Raw genomic sequence first — 16542 nt, forward strand, 5'->3', positions numbered from 1 at the left:
GTCTGACCTTCCCTATCTTATCTCATGACCTCAGAGGTTAAGGGCTTGATCCAAGTCATTTCAATTTCCTTCCTTGACCTAACAAATTTCAACAAAAATCAGGATAATCCACAGCTTGGTAATACAGAAGACCAAGTTTGCTTATGCTCCAAAAAGTAAAGCCAATCATTCTCATTGTTTGAAAAAAACAAAAACAAAAAGTATATTGTCATAGCATAAGGAAAAAAAAGGTGCAACGGGAATATTAGATCCAGCATGGGAAATAAAGCAACAGGGAACAAAGGAGCGGTTCTTTCTGGGTTTCATGCAGAATGAACAAAACAAGCCTTCTGAGAGTGTAGCTGCAGAAACACCTAGAACCCAAGGAGTCGAGCAAAGTATGAACCCATGGCCCCTCTTCAAGCTCTGCCGGCCCTGTCAGGTGTGCCCAAAAAGGAAAGAAGGAGCCTGAGTGGATCCAGTGCACAGAGACGCACCTTCCCCAGACTCACCAATCTCACGGGCGGCAGGTTCCCCTTAGGATGGATGCCGGTTGCAGCTGGAAGCCCTAGGTATTCAGGCCCAAAGGGACTGAGCAGAGAGCCTGAAGCAGAGAAGCAAGGTGGCCTGATAACCTCTGGAAAATCCCTGTGGTGTGTGGCCCATAGTAGCAACAGTTTTGGTTCTTGCCCAAAATCTTCTCAAAAATGTGGAAGAACTGGTTTCTGAGGTAGGCGCAGAATTAGGCAAAACAATGGCCAAGTTTCAAATGGCAGCTTTACCTCTCTTTGAAACCAGTTTTGTAATCACTCTGGCGCTGTTTCCTCACTGGCACATGTCTGAAAAGAATCTCTAATGCATTTGGCATGTGGAGAGATGTAAAAGATCATTTTTTGCAAACTGCTGGAACCTGTGTGAGTAAGGACTCCAAAAACTGTTCCTGCCCATGCACACAGAGGCACACATGCATATCTCCAAATTTCAGCAAGCGAACCTCTGAGAAAAGTGGTTAAACTTCTGAAGATGGGAATACTCTTCGGAAGTATGCTTTTTGGACCAGCAGTAGCTGCTTCAATTGGGAGCTCATTAGAAATGCAGAATTTGGGGGCTGGAGTGATGGCACTGTAGGAAAGGCACTTGGCTTGCGTGTGGCCAAACTAGGTTTGATCCCTAGCACCACACATGATCCTTCAAGCCCACCAAGAGTGATTCCTGAGCACAAAGCCAAAAATAAGCCCTGAGCAGAGCTGGATGTGGCACAATGAAAGAAAAACCAACAAAACAACGGCAAAAAGAAATGTAGAATTTTAGTCCCCCAACCAAACCTTGAAACCAGTCTCAATTTTTTTCACCAGATCTCAAGGTAATCCACTGGCAAATAAAATTAAGATTGAGAAGCCAGGTCTAGGGTGAAAATACAATTTAAAGGGCCAGAGAGATAGTCCCATGGGTAAGGCGTTTGCCTTGCAGGCAGTTAGGCAATTGACCCTGGTTTGATCCTCAGCACCACATGGTCCCCTGAACACTGCTGGGGGTGGCTCTGGAGACAGCCCACCTCCACCAGCACTTCTGGGCTGACCCAGGGGATCCTGGATAACTCAGGAGGCAAGCAGCACAGCACTCTCAGGCCCTTGCATTGAACCACCAGCCCCCAAAGCAGGTTGAGTATCACAACCAGGTGTGTGTTTTCCTGACATCCCAACAATGACAATGACAGCAACGTCTAATGAGATGAGCGTGGGATAAAACAGTGGGGTGGGCGAATGGTAAAATGCTGGGGGTGTACGTGGCTAAGAATTGAGAAAAGGAAGAAAGAGATGAGGGGAATTTGGGAGAACTGCATGTAGATGCCCATGCTAATCTCTATGACACCCTCCCCTTGCCTTTGAGAGGAGTGATTGAGATTCAATTCCCATCTTTAATTGCCAAGAGTAATAAAGTACCAGATGTGTAGGTTCCCACTCTAGAGCAGGTCTTAAGCTCTGTCTGGGCTTGGAAGAGAACTCAAAGGCCTGGGAGATGTCCTTTGCATGCACAAGGCCTGAATTTGATCTCCAGCACTGCACGGTCTTGGGTGCATCCCAGGAAGTAAGCCCCAGCACTGCGAGGACTAGCCTCCACTGCAGGGTGTGACCCCAAAACAAAGTAAACATGCAAAAGAGGTGGCTGGTCTCCAAATATAGCACTGTTGTAGCACTGTTATCCCGTTGTTCATCGATTTGCTCAAGCGGGCACCAGTAACGTCTCCATTGTGAGACTTGTTGTTACTGTTTTTGGCATATCCAATATGCCACCTGTAGCTTGCCAGGCTCTGGTGTGCAGGCGGGATACTCTCGGTAGCTTGCCAGACTCTCTGAGAGGGACAGAGGAATGTCTCCAAATATAAAATAAATTTTTTTTTCTATTTCTTCCCTCCATTCTTCCAGAGTTCTGCCTTTATGATCTTCTAATTTCTTGTCTTCATTCTTAGCCCTATGCTCCTATCTGTGAAATGCACACCCTGGGAAGCAGCCAATAGTTGGAGGGGAAATTCCACAGACAACAGAGCATTAACGGTGTTTATTAACAGTAATTCTGGATAATTTAGGCAAAAACCACACGTTCTTTATTATCTGAGTTGTGAAGAAAAAGCAGGCTGCTAGGAAGTTTCTAGATAATGCAAATTTTAAAGCATCAATTTTAAAAGGTTGTCAGAAGTTTAGCAGACATTTTGGGTCAGAATCCTAGATGTCAGTTACATACTTATTATTAAGAGAAACGTCCTTAAAAATTATGTTGTTGTTGTTGTTTTCAGTGGATCAAAAAGGCCTTTTGGAGGCAGGAGCAATACAGTGGGCAAGGCACTTGCTTTGCAAGCTTCTGATCCAGGTTCGATCCCCAACATCCCATAGGGTCCCTGAGTCCTGTAGGAGTGATCCCTGAGAATAGCCAGGTGTGGCCGGAAGAAAGAAAAGAAAGAAAGAAAGAAAGAAAGAAAGAAAGAAAGAAAGAAAGAAAGAAAGAAAGAAAGAAAGAAAGAAAGAAAGAAAGAAAGAAAGAAAGAAAGAAAGAAAGAAAGAAAGAAAGAAAGAAAGAAAGAAAGAAAGAAAGGGAGGAAGGGAGGAAGGGAGGAAGGGAGGGACGGAGGGACGGAGGGACGGAGGGACGGAGGGACGGAGGGACAGAGGGAAGGAGGAAACCAGATTTGTCAATGAGACTAAAAATTGTCCCAGAGAATCCTATATCCTTCAGAAAATTTAAATCTGCTCATTTGGAAAGAGCAGGATCATTTTAGCTCCATGCACATAATGTTTTCAAGTGACTAATACCCAGAGATGTAGAAACAAGGGCCAGGAGGACAGGTCCATGGCAGGAAGCTTGCCACTAAAGGGGAGGAGTAGTGCAGTCAGGACAGAGAAGGGACCACTTTGACAATGATAGCTGAAAATGATTACTCTGGGCAAAAACTGAGTGCTGTAAGGAGGTAAAGTGATATGCATGACACCCTTTCAACAACAGTATTGCAAACCACAGGCCTAAAAGGAAAATAAGAAAGAGGCAGAAAGAGAGAAGGAGAAGGAGAAGGAGAGAGAGAGAGAGAGAGAGAGAGAGAGAGAGAGAGAGAGAGAGAGAGAGAGAGAGAGAGAGAGAGAGAGAGAGAGAGAGAGAGAGAGAGAAAGGTGTCTGCCATAGAGGTGGGCTGTGGGGGACGGGGGGGGAGGGGGTTAGGGGAAGGGGCGGCTGTGCCGGGGCGGGTGAGAAAACTCAATCATTAACAACTTTTATTTTTTTGCTTTTTTTGGGTCCCACCCAGCAATGCACAGGGGTTACTCCTGACTTTGCACTCAGGAATTACTCCTGACGGTGCTCAAGGGGCCATATGGGGCCCTACCCGATGTGCTATCACTTCAGCACCTCATGTTTGTTTCTTTACCTACTTTGAGCACAAAAGTAGCAGGAAGAAAAAAAGTGCCTGCCATAGAGGCAGGCTGGGGGTGGGGGTGGAGGCGTAAGAGGGAAACTGGGGTCTTTGGTGGTGGAAAATGTACACTTGTGGAAGGATGGATGTTGAAACATGGTATGACTGAAATCCCATTATAAACAGCTTTTTAACTGTGTATCTCAAGATTCCTCAATAAAAAATAAATTTCAAAAAAAGGCTGTTCCCTTGCACATGGCTGATCCTGGTTCAGTTTACAGCATTGCAAATGGTTCCCTGAGGACTACCTGGTGTGCTCGCCCTTCAAAATTAAATCACTGTCACTGTCATCCCGTTGCTCAATGATTTGCTTGAGCAGGCACCAGTAACGTCTCCATTATGAGATCTGTTGTTACTGTTTTTGGCATATCGAATATGCCACGGGTACCTTGCCAGGCTCAGCCATGCAGGCGAGATACTCTCAGTAGCTTGCCGGGCTCTCCGAGAGGGGCAGAGGAATCAAACCCAGGTCGGCTGCATGCAAGGCAAACACTCTACCCGCTGTGTTATTGCTCCAGCCCCAAAATTAAATAAACGTTGGTAAGAGATTAGACATACTAAATTTTAGTTTGTTACGTATATTAAAACTCATTTTTAATTAGGGGCTCTATTGCTTAATTATGAGATCTTTCTGAAGTTTGCTTCATTTTACCTATTGTAGCATTTTGAGTAGGGGTAAGGAGATTAAAACATGGTAAAAGTGTAAATAAGAAAATAAATATTTAAAGAGAGTGATTATATTTAAGAGGACCAGAGCGATAGCACAGCGGGTAGGGCATTTGCCTTGCATGCAGCCGACCCAGGTTTGATTCCTCCGATCCTCTCGGAGAGCCCGGCAAACTACCGCTACTGAGAGTATCCTGCCTGCACGGCAGAGCCTGGCAACCTACCCGTGGCATATTCGATATGCCTAAATCAGTAACAACAAGTCTCACAATGGAGATGTTACTAGTGCCCGCTCGAGCAAATCAATGAACAATGGACGACAGTGCAGTGCTACAGCACATAAAAAAAAAAAAGGATACGTGAAAGTTCAAGAAGAGTAATATTAATGGCATAACCAAGATTTCAAAGCTAGAAAAAGTATACAGCTTATGAGTAGTTTGAGTGTTAGATTAACTTTTGGGTTTGTTTATGGACTACACTCAGATCCAGGGCCCAGGAGGTCACTCCTGGTGCTGCTGACCATCAAACTCAGGGCTCCCACCTCCAAAGCTCAGCCCTTTGAACTATCTCACTAGCAGTACAATCTACTTTAAATTATAAATGATTTCTCTTCTATTGTTCTATTTGGCTATGACCTATTCACAAAATAATTAGTGGGATTGATATGCTTATTGCTTAGATTTGATACTTGATATGTTACCAGAGAGAAATCCTTTCATGGAACTAGTCCCTCTGAAAAAAAGAGCTCCAATACTTATAAGGCATTTTTTAAAAATGCTAGCAGGAGTCCTGAAAGAAGTCTCAGTTTCTCCATGCCGGTGCTTCAAGGCAGCTTTATTTTAGCTGTCCCCATCCAGCCTACATTTTAAAACATTGCTGCAAATTCCTGGACTCCATCTGAGACTGGGGAAGTTTGTAGTTTCCCAAGACCATAAATTCTACCCCAGAACCTTGGGCTCACAGAACAGAAAGAGAGACAAAGGAGCAATCTCTGGGTGAATGTGGAATATATAACTTTAAAGGTCTTCAAGAAACAGTCCCACCAGCCTAAGTGGGAATTCGAGATGTTAATCTTATTTGAGCAGCAAAAATAGTCCCTAGATTATCCAGACATCTCTGGGAAACTAATGAGAATTATCTGACACTTTGTTCAATAAGTAACACACAGACCCAATTTTCCTGTAAAAGCCCCATAAATTGAGCCACATTCAATTCCATGCTAAATTTCTCTGTTCTTCCCCTACTGGGGGAGTTTTTTTCTCGTTTAACTTCTGAACTTTTCTGTCTTCAAACTCTGAGCACCTTTACCATGCAACATTTTCACTCTTGAACATTTTCACCTGGGAACCGCGGTGGCGGGCTGGGATGGGACCACCTGGTATCAGGAATCAGATCAAGGGCTTGACACATCAAAGGCATGGGCTCCATCATTTGGGCCTCATCCCTAAACCCAACAGAGCTTTTTTGTTTTGTTTTGTTTGCTTTTTGGGTCATACCTGGCGATGCACAGGGGTTACTCCTGGCTCTTCACTCAGGAATCACTCCTGGCGGTGCTCAGCGGACCACATGGGATGCTGGGATTCGAACCCGGGTCGGCCGCGTGCAAGGCAAACGCCCTACCCGCTGTGCTATCGCTCCAGCCCCCAACAGCGCTTTTTTAATACACAGAGAGTGGAGCCACAGTCCTACATAGAGACTATAAGAGAATAATTCATGGGGGGCTGGAGCAATAGCTCAGTGGGTAGGGCGTTTGCCTTGCAAGCGGCCGACCCACGTTCGATTCCCAGCATCCCATATGGTCCCCTGAGCACTGCCAGGGGTGATTCCTGAGTGCAGAGCCAGGAGTGACCCCTATGCATCGCCGGGTGTGACCCAAAAAGCAAAAAAAAAAAAAAAAAAGAATAATTCATGGAATTACAGGAAAGGTCTGCTCCAAGCCCATATGCGAAGCACCTTCTTCGTGGAGTCAGAGTCACTTCTTGAGTTTCAGAAACTCCATTTCCTCTCCAGCTAGGGTCTAGTGGATAGATTCATGTTCCCGAAACTTATAAAGAGGTTGATTTGTCACTTCTAGGCTTACCAACTTGCTGAAAGGAGAATTTTCCCTGAGCCAGACCTCTTTCACGCCACACTGAAGATGTTAGAAATACACAAAGTAGGGGCTGGAGAGATAGCATAGCAGGTAGGGCGTTTGCCTTGCACGCAGCCGACGGCCGGGTTTGATTCCCAGCATCCCATATGGTCCCCTGAGCACCGCCAGGAATAATTCCTGAGTTGTAGAGCCAAGAGTAACCCCTGAGCATTGCCGGGTGTGACCAAAAAAATAAAGCCAAAAAAAAAAAAAAGAGAGAGAGAAAGAAATACACAAAGTGGTCCCCACATGCCTCTTTTCTGTTTACAGACTGGGGCAAATGCCCAGAAACAGGAATCCCAGCTTGATTAAGAGCCCCCTGCTTTCCACTGGATTAGAACCCCAGCCTCCTTTGCAAATTAAATCCTGCAGGAGATGGACTCTCCCCAGGGAGCACCACAGGCAAGCCTTGGAATCTCTCAGTTCTTTTCAACTTCGTGCCAAACATGAGAACCGAGGAGGAAAAGTGTCATGGAAAAAGAACACATAGATAAAAGCAACACATATTTCAATTCTATGGAGCATACGACACCCAGCAATCAAGAGAAATGTCACCTGATTCCTACAGACTTATTTTTGAAATGACAATACATGAAATGTAGAATCATTTCCTGTCTGACATTGTATAGATAATGCCTAGGCTATAAAAGTCTTCAAAAGGTCCTGTGTAGAAAAGTGCAAAACCTCATTTTAGTTTATATACCAACTCTGCAGAAAAAAAGGAGCTTGTTCCTTTTTTCTGATACACTGGCAAGTCTGTAAATAAACGGCATTAAATTAAAGGCATAGTTAAAAACAACTACTATAAACTGCAAACACGGCCATGAAGCAGACCATTAACCACAATTGTGTAAAAGCTTTTTCACTGACCTTATCTCTTCCAGGTTTCTCTCTGTGCTTCAGGGATCATTTGGGGTTTATAAGCTTTCACTTTGAACTCAAAGCACTGCCCACTTTGGATATTAGCCACTAAACACTCCCGTGTTCTAACCTTTGGACCTCCCCTGGCAGCCACCGTTGGGCGGTCTTAAAAGTGCATCAGATTACCAAATGAAAAAAAAGCCTCTTGACCATTCAACAAATATTCACCGCTTGTTCTCTTTTAGGCTTGATTGCTCTCCCTGAGGCATCTATACTTTTTTAAATTTAAATTTAAATTTAAATTTTTAAATTTTACTTTATCACCATGAGCTAGAGCATTACAAAGCTGTTCATGATTGGGTTTCAGTCATACAATGTTCCAACACCCATCCCTAAACCAGGGTACATTTCCCAACACCAGTGTCCTCAGTTTCCCTCCCACCCCTGAAAACCAACCTCCAACCCCACCTGCCTCTATCTATGGCAGGCACTTCTCTCACTCTCTCTCTTTCTCTCTCTCTCTCATTTTAGGCATTCTGATTTGCAATACAGTTGCTGAAAGGTTATTATGTGCATCTCTGCTTTCAACACTCAGTTCTTGTCCAGAGTGATCATTTCCAGCTAATATTGTCATAATGGGCCCTCCTTTGTTTTAACTCCTCTCCACCCCCCACCCCCACAGAAGTTACCCCTTCTGGTAATTTCCAACCTCTCAGGGGCTTCTATCCTTTCGTTGTGAAAGATAGGCAAGCAGGATAAATAAATGAGTAAATGCAGTGGCTCAGTATCAGAGTAACAACAACCTCTTGATGCTGATGGCTTATGGAGAAGTGAAATTTGTGACGGCATTGTGAGAGGGCTAGGAGAACTGAGACAACTGTTAGAAGACCCTTGGTTAGCTAGTTGCAAAGAGATTCCAGGCTGATTTTCCCCACAGTGGGCAGGTAGCACTGCTCTCTGGGGACATGAAGCAGCAGCCTCGGTGCAACTGAAAGACAGTTTTTGTTTTTTTTTTGCCTTAAGGAAGGTAGATTTGGGGGGTGGGGTGGAAAATGCTGAGTAATTTTCTGTTTCCTGGAAAAAGGTTGATGGGCTGGCCAAAAAGCTTGGGAACCTCTGCTCTGGGGAACTTGTTAATCTTTCTTTAATTAATTAAATTTATTTAATTTTTTGTTTGGGTTTGAAGGTCACATCCCATGGTGCTTAGAGATCATTTCTGGCAGTGCTTGGGGGCCATATAGGATATCAGAGATCGAAACAGTGTCTACCATGTGCAAGGTAAATGCCCGACTGTACTATCACTCCAGACCCTTAACTTTTTTTGACTAATTATTTAAAATTTATTAATTATTTAAAATTATAAGCACTGTGTGACTTACAATACTGTTAATGATAGGGTTATATGCATATAGTGTTCCAGTGGGCTGGAGCGATAGCACAGAGATAAGGCTTTCATCTTTCACGTGTCTGACCCGTGTTCGATTCCTCCTCCCCTCTCAGAGAGCCCGGCAAGCTACCAAGAGTATCATGCCCGTACAGCAGAGCCTGGCAAGCTACCCATGGCATATTGGATATGCCAAAAACAGTAACAATAAGTCTCACAATGAGAGACGTTACTGGTGCCCACTTGAGCAAATCGATCAGCAATGGGATGACAGTGACAGTGACAGTGTTCCAGTACCACACCCCACCAGTGTCTGCTTCCCTCTACTATTCTTTTTGTTGTTGTTGTTTTGGGGCACACCTAGCAGTGCTCAGGGCTTGCTTCCGGTTCTGCACTCAGAAATCACTCCTGACATATGGGATGTCATGGATCGAACTTGGGTTGGCTGCAGGTAAGGTAAAGCCGTACCCAGTGTACTATTGCTTTGGCCCCTCTCGACTATTCTTCTTAAAGTGCCAAAATGAACACGCTTAGAGAGGAGAAAGAGCCTTACAAAACGCTCAGTTAAAACCAGAGAAGTCATAAGCCAGAGAGATGGTCCTGGAGGTGAGGCACGTGCCCTGCAGGAGAGATTCAGCCATAGCCACAGTTCAATCCTAGACTCCTGTAAAAGGTTATAAAATCATCAGGTCTCACTCCTGAGCAGAGTTCGGAGTAGCCCCTGAGTACCGTTGGGTGTGACCCCCAAACCCCCCCCCCCCCACTCCCAAACAGAAAAGCAAAATAAAAAATAAAGAAGGCAGAAAAGGAGCCGACGATAAGAAGAAAATGAATCAACAAATAAGCCCATGAATCCAGAGCACAAAGTACATTTAAACAAACAAACCACCAAAACAGTGTTTTCTACAAGAAACCGATTTTATGTACATTTTATTTTTAAATTTTTATTTTAGGCATTATGGTTTGCAAGACTACTGATGGTAGGGTTTCGTGCATAGAACATTCCAGCACCACATCTTCCACCAGTTTCCACTTCCCTCCACGCTGGCCCAGTGTACCACCCACCCCCTCCTGCCCAAGCATTCTTCTGAAGATCAGTTCTCAGTTTCTGTTGTTCATGGGCATTTGTTATTCCACTAAATTACTTTTTTTTTTAGTATCCCACAAATTAGAAGAATCATTCTGTGTCTGTCCCTCTCCTTCTGACTAACTTTCACTCAGTATGATACTCTCCAGATTCATCCATGTAGCAGCAAATTGCATGATTTCATTTTTTCTTATAGCGGAGCAGTATTCTATGCATATATCATATATCATGCATGAAAGAACTGGCAGAGGAACCCAGGTGTGTGGGACCTGGGACTGAGACCTCCAAGCTTCCTTGGATTGGGACTGGGCCTCTTCCGCCCAGATTCCCCATTTTCCAGTAGCTAGGAGGTCACACCCAGGGACTGCCCCCGGTGCCGTGTAATCCCACCAATGGCCAACATCCAGAGACTATAAAACCAAACTCTCAGAAGTGTGCGGCCCCTTTGTGGCCGTGCAACATCTTATAGCCTAGTTCTCCCTCTGGAAGAACCTGGCAAGCTACTGAGAGTTTTCTGCCCACATGGGAGAGTCTCACAAAATCCCCATGGTGTATTCATATGCCAAAACCAGTAACAATGATGGGTCTCATTCCCCTGACCCTGAAAGAGCCTCTAATGCGGCACCATTGGAAAGGATGAGTAGAGAGGCTTCTAAAATCTAAGGGCTAGGATGAATGGAGACATTACTGAGACCGCTTGAGAAATTCAATGATCAACGGGATGATGATGATCATTTCTTAATTCAGGTCATCTGTTCTTGAACACTTGGCTTGCTTCCAGATTTTGACTATAGTGAAGAGTGCTGCAATGAAGATAGGACAAATGACTTCGGAATAGAGTTTTTGAGCCCTTGGGTAGATGCCAAGAAGTAGTGTTGCGTTGGCTCGAGCCGCAAATGAACAGAGAGGGAGACAGCTCAGGATAAGAGAGTTTAATAGAGTTAATTTATTAGAGGTTCAGCACTGAGGACCCCTATCAAAAGAGAAAGAGACTTGGAGCTCTGTCTGCTGAGAGGGTCGCTTTTTTATTCTCTAAGAGTGAGCTATACTCTACAAATAGAAAGACAAATGAAGGATCATTCCTAGCCTCCAGGTGTCCCCCAAAAACAAACAAGAACCATCTGTGTCAGTATCTCTTACTCATTTGGTGTGACCTTCAAGTGTGGCCTTCCACACACTCCCCTAAATCTGGCAGGCCTCCTGCTCTCCTGTTTGTTGGGCAGGCCCTTATCTGGGCTGATTAGGCTCCTACAAAGGAAAAACTCTTCCTCCCTTCCCTGGCTGACCTTGGGATTGGTTTCAGTGTCTCAGCTATCATTACATTCTCTTAGTTCTCATTATAGTTTCTTATTTGCAATTTCTTAGTTGTCACTACAATAGAGTTGCTGAGTCATATAGAAGCTCAATTCCTAGGGTTTTTGTTTTGTTTTGTTTTTTTCTTTTTGGGTCACACCCGGCAATGCACAAGGGTTACTCAGGAATTACTCCTGGCGGTGCTCAGGGGACAATATGGGATGCTGGGAATCAAACCCGGGCTGGCCACGTGCAAACGGCCTACCTGCTATGCTATTGCTCCAGCCCTCAATTCCTAGTTTTATGAGAGGAGTCCTTATTGTTTTCAAAAAGGGTAGATCAGGGGCTGGAGAGATAGCACAGCAGGTAGGGCGTTTGCCTTGCACGCGGCCGACCGGGTTCAAATCCCGGCATCCCATATGGTCCCCTGAGCACGGCCAGGGGTAATTCCTGAGTGCAGAGCCAGGAGTAACCCCTGTGCATCGCCAGGTGTGACCCAAAAAAGCAAAAAAAAAAAAAAAAAAAAGGGTGGATCAGCAAATTGGTTAAACACAGAAGATTGTCAGAGATTTTCAGAGCCAGGAAAGACAACAAATAGGGCCTGTAAGACAGTTCAGAGTGGAGGTCTTCCACATTTGGTGACCCTAGTTCGATTTATATCGATGCACAGTGTTCCCTCTGTACCGCCAAAAGTGATCCCTGCATACAGAGCCAGGACCAAGCCCTGAACACTGCCGGATGTGGCACCAAAATGCAACTAAGTAAAAGTAGATGAAAAGGTGATGTAGGCAGGTAGATAGGGAAAGGCCCTCGGCAATGAAACAGGTCAGCAAAACTTCTGGGAGAAAAATTCCAAGGCTGATCCACTTTGTGGATATGGATAAGACCTTGAGTGAGCAGCAGATCTGAGGAGACTGGACCCCTCCCCCTGAAGGAAATTCCCCAAATACCCCCAGACCCCTGCCTTAATCTGATTAACTTGAGTGATTCAGCCCAAAGAAGACCATCACCACTCCCAATCCCCCAGGTAACCTCCTCAGCAACAGACTTTGACCTAGGTTAGAAGCCCCATGCGGGGGCAGGTTGGATAAACCCTATAAAGGTCACCTTGAACAGAGGGAGGGCGTGCAATGCTGCCCGAGCCCATCTGCTTCTTGCGCTCACGTGATCAAGCACATGTGACACCTGAGCACATGCATTGCCTGCATCTCCCCTCTTGAGATGTGTACTTTCATGCTTTCGTGTCTAATGCTAGGATGTATGTAGGGACCCTCTCCGCCCTTGGAGAAGCCCTTGGTTCTCTCTTGAGCGCGTTACTCTCTCTCCCTCCACACCTTAAAACCCTCCAAATAAAATCTATTTACTTCACTGCTTGTCTACTCCTGAAATTCCTTTCTGTGAGGCAAGACAAGAACCCAGTGACCCTGGGTCCCGGGTGGCAGAAGCGGATGGGGAGAAAGTGACCATTTTTCTCCTCCCCGCTTCGCATAAGTCACCCATGGGGCCCACTGACATCAAAGGGACTGTGGCAGTTTGAGAGAGATGCCACAGATATCAGCGCCAGGCGGTCTTGGCAGGAGCAGAACTCTGAATCCAGTCTATGGAGCAAAGGGCAAGAGCCATTTGAGCTGAGGGAATTGACATCAGCCAACAGAGGGGACGCCAACAACCACAACCACCTGCTGGCTGCTGGTGATGGCAGATGCTGTCCCCTGGAATTCACTAGGAAGCTGACTTCTCAAAGGGCCAAGCTGGGTGAAGGGCCAGATGGAGTGCGTCTTCCTGCACTCAATCTCCCAAAGTGTGGGTGTGAAATCAATAAATAAAGTTGTGCTCTTTTGCCATGTGTGTCCAGTGGCCATGAGCCACTTCCCCACTCCAGCCGGCAGCCAACCAAGAGGCGCACGAAGGAGGGGCCAGGGCCACCAGGCTGGTTGGTGCTCTGTAGCACTGTCACACTATCATCCCATTGCTCATCGATTTGCTCGAGCGGGCACCAGTAATGTCTCCATCGTGAGGCTTGTTGTTACAGTTTTGGGCATATTGAATATGCCACAGGTACCTTGCCAGGCTCTGCCATGCGGGCGGGATACTCTCAGTAGCTTGCCGGGCTCTCCGAGAGGGAGGGAGGAATCAAACCCGGGTCAGCCGCGAGCAAGGCAAATGCCCTACCAACTCTGCTATCACTCTAGTCTCTGCTCAGTTGTCGTTTATTCCAATCTCCGTCCCGCCTTTTATTTCATCTTAGGTTTACTTCCTTCTTAATAATCTTTCTAGTCATTTTGTATGGACACAGTAAGAGATATATTGAGTCTGTAGGGTGGCTCTCCTGGAAACATCTCGGTATAGAACAGACTACAGTTCTCAGGCCAGATCAGTCCTTCCTAACCCTAGCAGGGTCCTTGTCCAATCACTTTTCTTTGGGTCATGACAGAATTTGTCTATGACCGTGCTCTTAAATGATAAGTTTTATGGCACTTGGCCTGTCCCATTTCAAGCTTATAGCTTGCCCTGGGTCCCATCCAGTCCCTTCGTCGAGACTCTGCTTTTGGGGTGTTAGGAACTAAGGGCAACTGAGGCTTAAGTCGAGTAAATATGACAGATACCCAAGAATACTAGCTGGGTTCCAAAGGTCTTTGGCTGCCGGGGCTCTGCTCAGGGTGAGGAGGGAAACTCAACCCGTCCCCCTCTGAGGGGCCCTGGTGAAGACAGCTAGGCGCGGGGCCAAGACACTCTGCCCCTAGTAAAGAGAGTAAAGAGAGGCTGCCAAAATCTCAGGGCTAGGACGAATGGAGATGTTACTGGTGCCTACTCGAGCAAATTGGTGATCAATGGGATGACAGTGATACCCAAGAATAAATATTATTTGGAGTCAATGAACTCCCAAGTTACAAAAGCATAGCATTAACTGTCTTCCTTCCTTCCAAAGGACATACTCTGGATAAATCTACCTTCATATTTTCTTGGTTTTGAGCCACACCCAGTGCTGCTAGGGGCCATCCTTGTTCTGTGCTCAGGTCCTGGAAGTATGGGATTCCAATGAGGGTTGCAGCTCCAGCTGTGTGCGGGCTCAGCTCAGCTAACCTTAACCCTCAGACTATCTCTTCAGCCCTTGGTCCTCAAAATGCATCTCCTTTCAGCAAACAAACAAAAATGCACCTAAGGCCACTGTGTCTCCCTCCCATCTCATTGTTCTCTGTGTGTGTTCTCTCTGTGTTCTATGTGTGTGTGTGTGTGTGTGTGTGTGTGCGCACACACACAATCGTTGTGTGTGGCCATCCTGAAACACTATTTTTTGAGAATAACCTGGACTACTCCATTCCTCTCGGAGAGCGCAGCAAGTCTCACAGTGGAGACGTTACTGGTGCCCGCTTGAGCACATCGATGAATAACAGGACGACAGTGCTACAGTGCTAACCTGGACCACGGCTCACTCAGTTACTCTGTTGGCAACAGTTACTCTGTTGGGAGATGGAAAAAGGGAGAAAGGGCTTGAGACAGTAGGAATCTGGCCAAAGATATGATGGTGACAAAATTGAGGAGGAATGGGGAGAAAGGGAACGAGCTTCTTTCCAATGTGGGGAATGAACTATGTAAGTTAAGGGCCTGACAGCCTGAGAAGAAAAAATCTGGGAATTTGTCTTCAAGGGCAGTAGCTTGGCCTCTTGTATTTAATGCCCCTAATCTAATACAGGCAGAAGCCAACTTTCCTTCTGGGTTGCTTTCTTCAAGAGCGTCAAAGAAGTAGTTAAGAGGACAAAGAACCTCCCGCTCCAGGCACATCTGTTCGACTCCACTGTTCTTCCTGCACTAATATATGCCTCAGAGACCTGGGCCCTGTGAAAACAGGATGAGAACGCTATTTGGGTATCCCAAAGAGGAATCGAAAGAGCCATGCTAGGAGTATCACGTTTCACTCAAGTGAGAGAAGGAATCCAAAGTTCTGACCTCCATTGACGATCAAGAACCAGGGATGCTGCCTCGTTTGCCAAGGCGTCGAACATCAGATGGATCAGACATGTAATTTGATTTGAAGACGATGGCTGGACTAGAGCTGTTACCGACTGGACTCCATGGAATGTCAAAAGAACTCCTGGCTGCCCACCTCCGAGATGGTCAGACTTCTTCGTCAAGACCCTAAATGAACGGTTTGAGGTTCTTCGTGTTCCTGGAGTGAGCAGATGCCATTGGGCTACACTAGCACATGAATAAGGACGAATGGAGACATTATTGGCGCTCACTCGAGCAAGGGATGACCAGTGATACAAGTGATACAATCTTCTAACACAGGCAGAAGCCAGCTTTTCTTCTGCGTTGCTTTCTTCAAGAGTCAGTCTAGAGGGCCCCCTGGTGTCTGAAACAATTAAACTCCCAAAGGCAACCTTTGCAAATGACTTCAGATCTACCACTCACAGCAGGTTCTTGATTCATGAGCACTGGAAGGAGTGGCAAGCCAGAATGGTGGCATGAAGTAGCCCATCTTCATTAACGCCCCATGTACCCCAATAATACAGACCCCGGGGTATAATGAAGCCAGTGGATTGCTCCCAAGTGTCACTTTGTTCCCAGCTGGGTACTAAATGCTTCTACTCCAACAGCTTAGTCCAAAAGACAATCCTCATTTCTGCAAATCCTCATTACCTGCAAGTTCAGGGGAATTTCACCCCACCCCACAGTGATTCAATAGAAGAACTCAAAGAAGCTACAAAAGCGGTGGTACTCCTAGCTATGGTTTAGGTCGGCTACGAGCCTAAGAAGAGGCACATAGGGTGGAACCCAGGAGGGCCACAAACATGGAGCGTCCGGCTGTCTTCCTGTGGAGCCAGTTGTGGCCAACGTAAATTCCTCCCTACAATCATGTGTGCTAAGGAGCACTGTCAATTGTGAGAGTTTGGAGAGTTCCCTGCGGCCCTGAGGCGTGGTTTCCTGCCCCCTGCATGTCAGAGCTGGAATCCAGGCCCTAAGCCCCCATCAAACATGATGAGGTGGTTCCCCCTAACTCAGTCAACATCAGGATAGCCCCAGGCCCTCAGGCAAACAAAAACCCTCATCTCAGTGCGGACCTCCCAAGGGTTTAGATATTGACTCTTAGACGCCAAGGCTGGACCCAGCTCTGGACACATTTGCCTTCTACTGTGCCTCTCCCCCTTCCTGTCCTCTCATTGACTCTCCTGTCAGAGTTC

At 46.1% G+C, this 16542-nt stretch overlaps 1 protein-coding gene across 2 annotated transcripts in view; it reads right to left on the reverse strand.

The window, feature by feature from the left end:
- The window catches only part of LOC101559037 (glutathione S-transferase A4), a 33204-nt gene extending 25577 nt beyond the window's left edge, over positions 1-7627 (reverse strand). Inside the window, exon 1 of one of the 2 annotated variants that reach the window (XM_055136301.1) lies at positions 7605-7627. The gene's annotated coding sequence lies outside the window, so the exon portion shown is untranslated. Of the gene's footprint in view, positions 1-491; positions 517-7604 lie in introns of those variants that run through there. The other variant, XM_055136302.1, reaches the window with a different exon arrangement.
- Between the last annotated feature and the right edge of the window lie 8915 nt (positions 7628-16542).

This window comes from Sorex araneus, chromosome 4 (genome assembly GCF_027595985.1).
Source record: "Sorex araneus isolate mSorAra2 chromosome 4, mSorAra2.pri, whole genome shotgun sequence".
Taxonomy (NCBI): domain Eukaryota; kingdom Metazoa; phylum Chordata; class Mammalia; order Eulipotyphla; family Soricidae; genus Sorex; species Sorex araneus.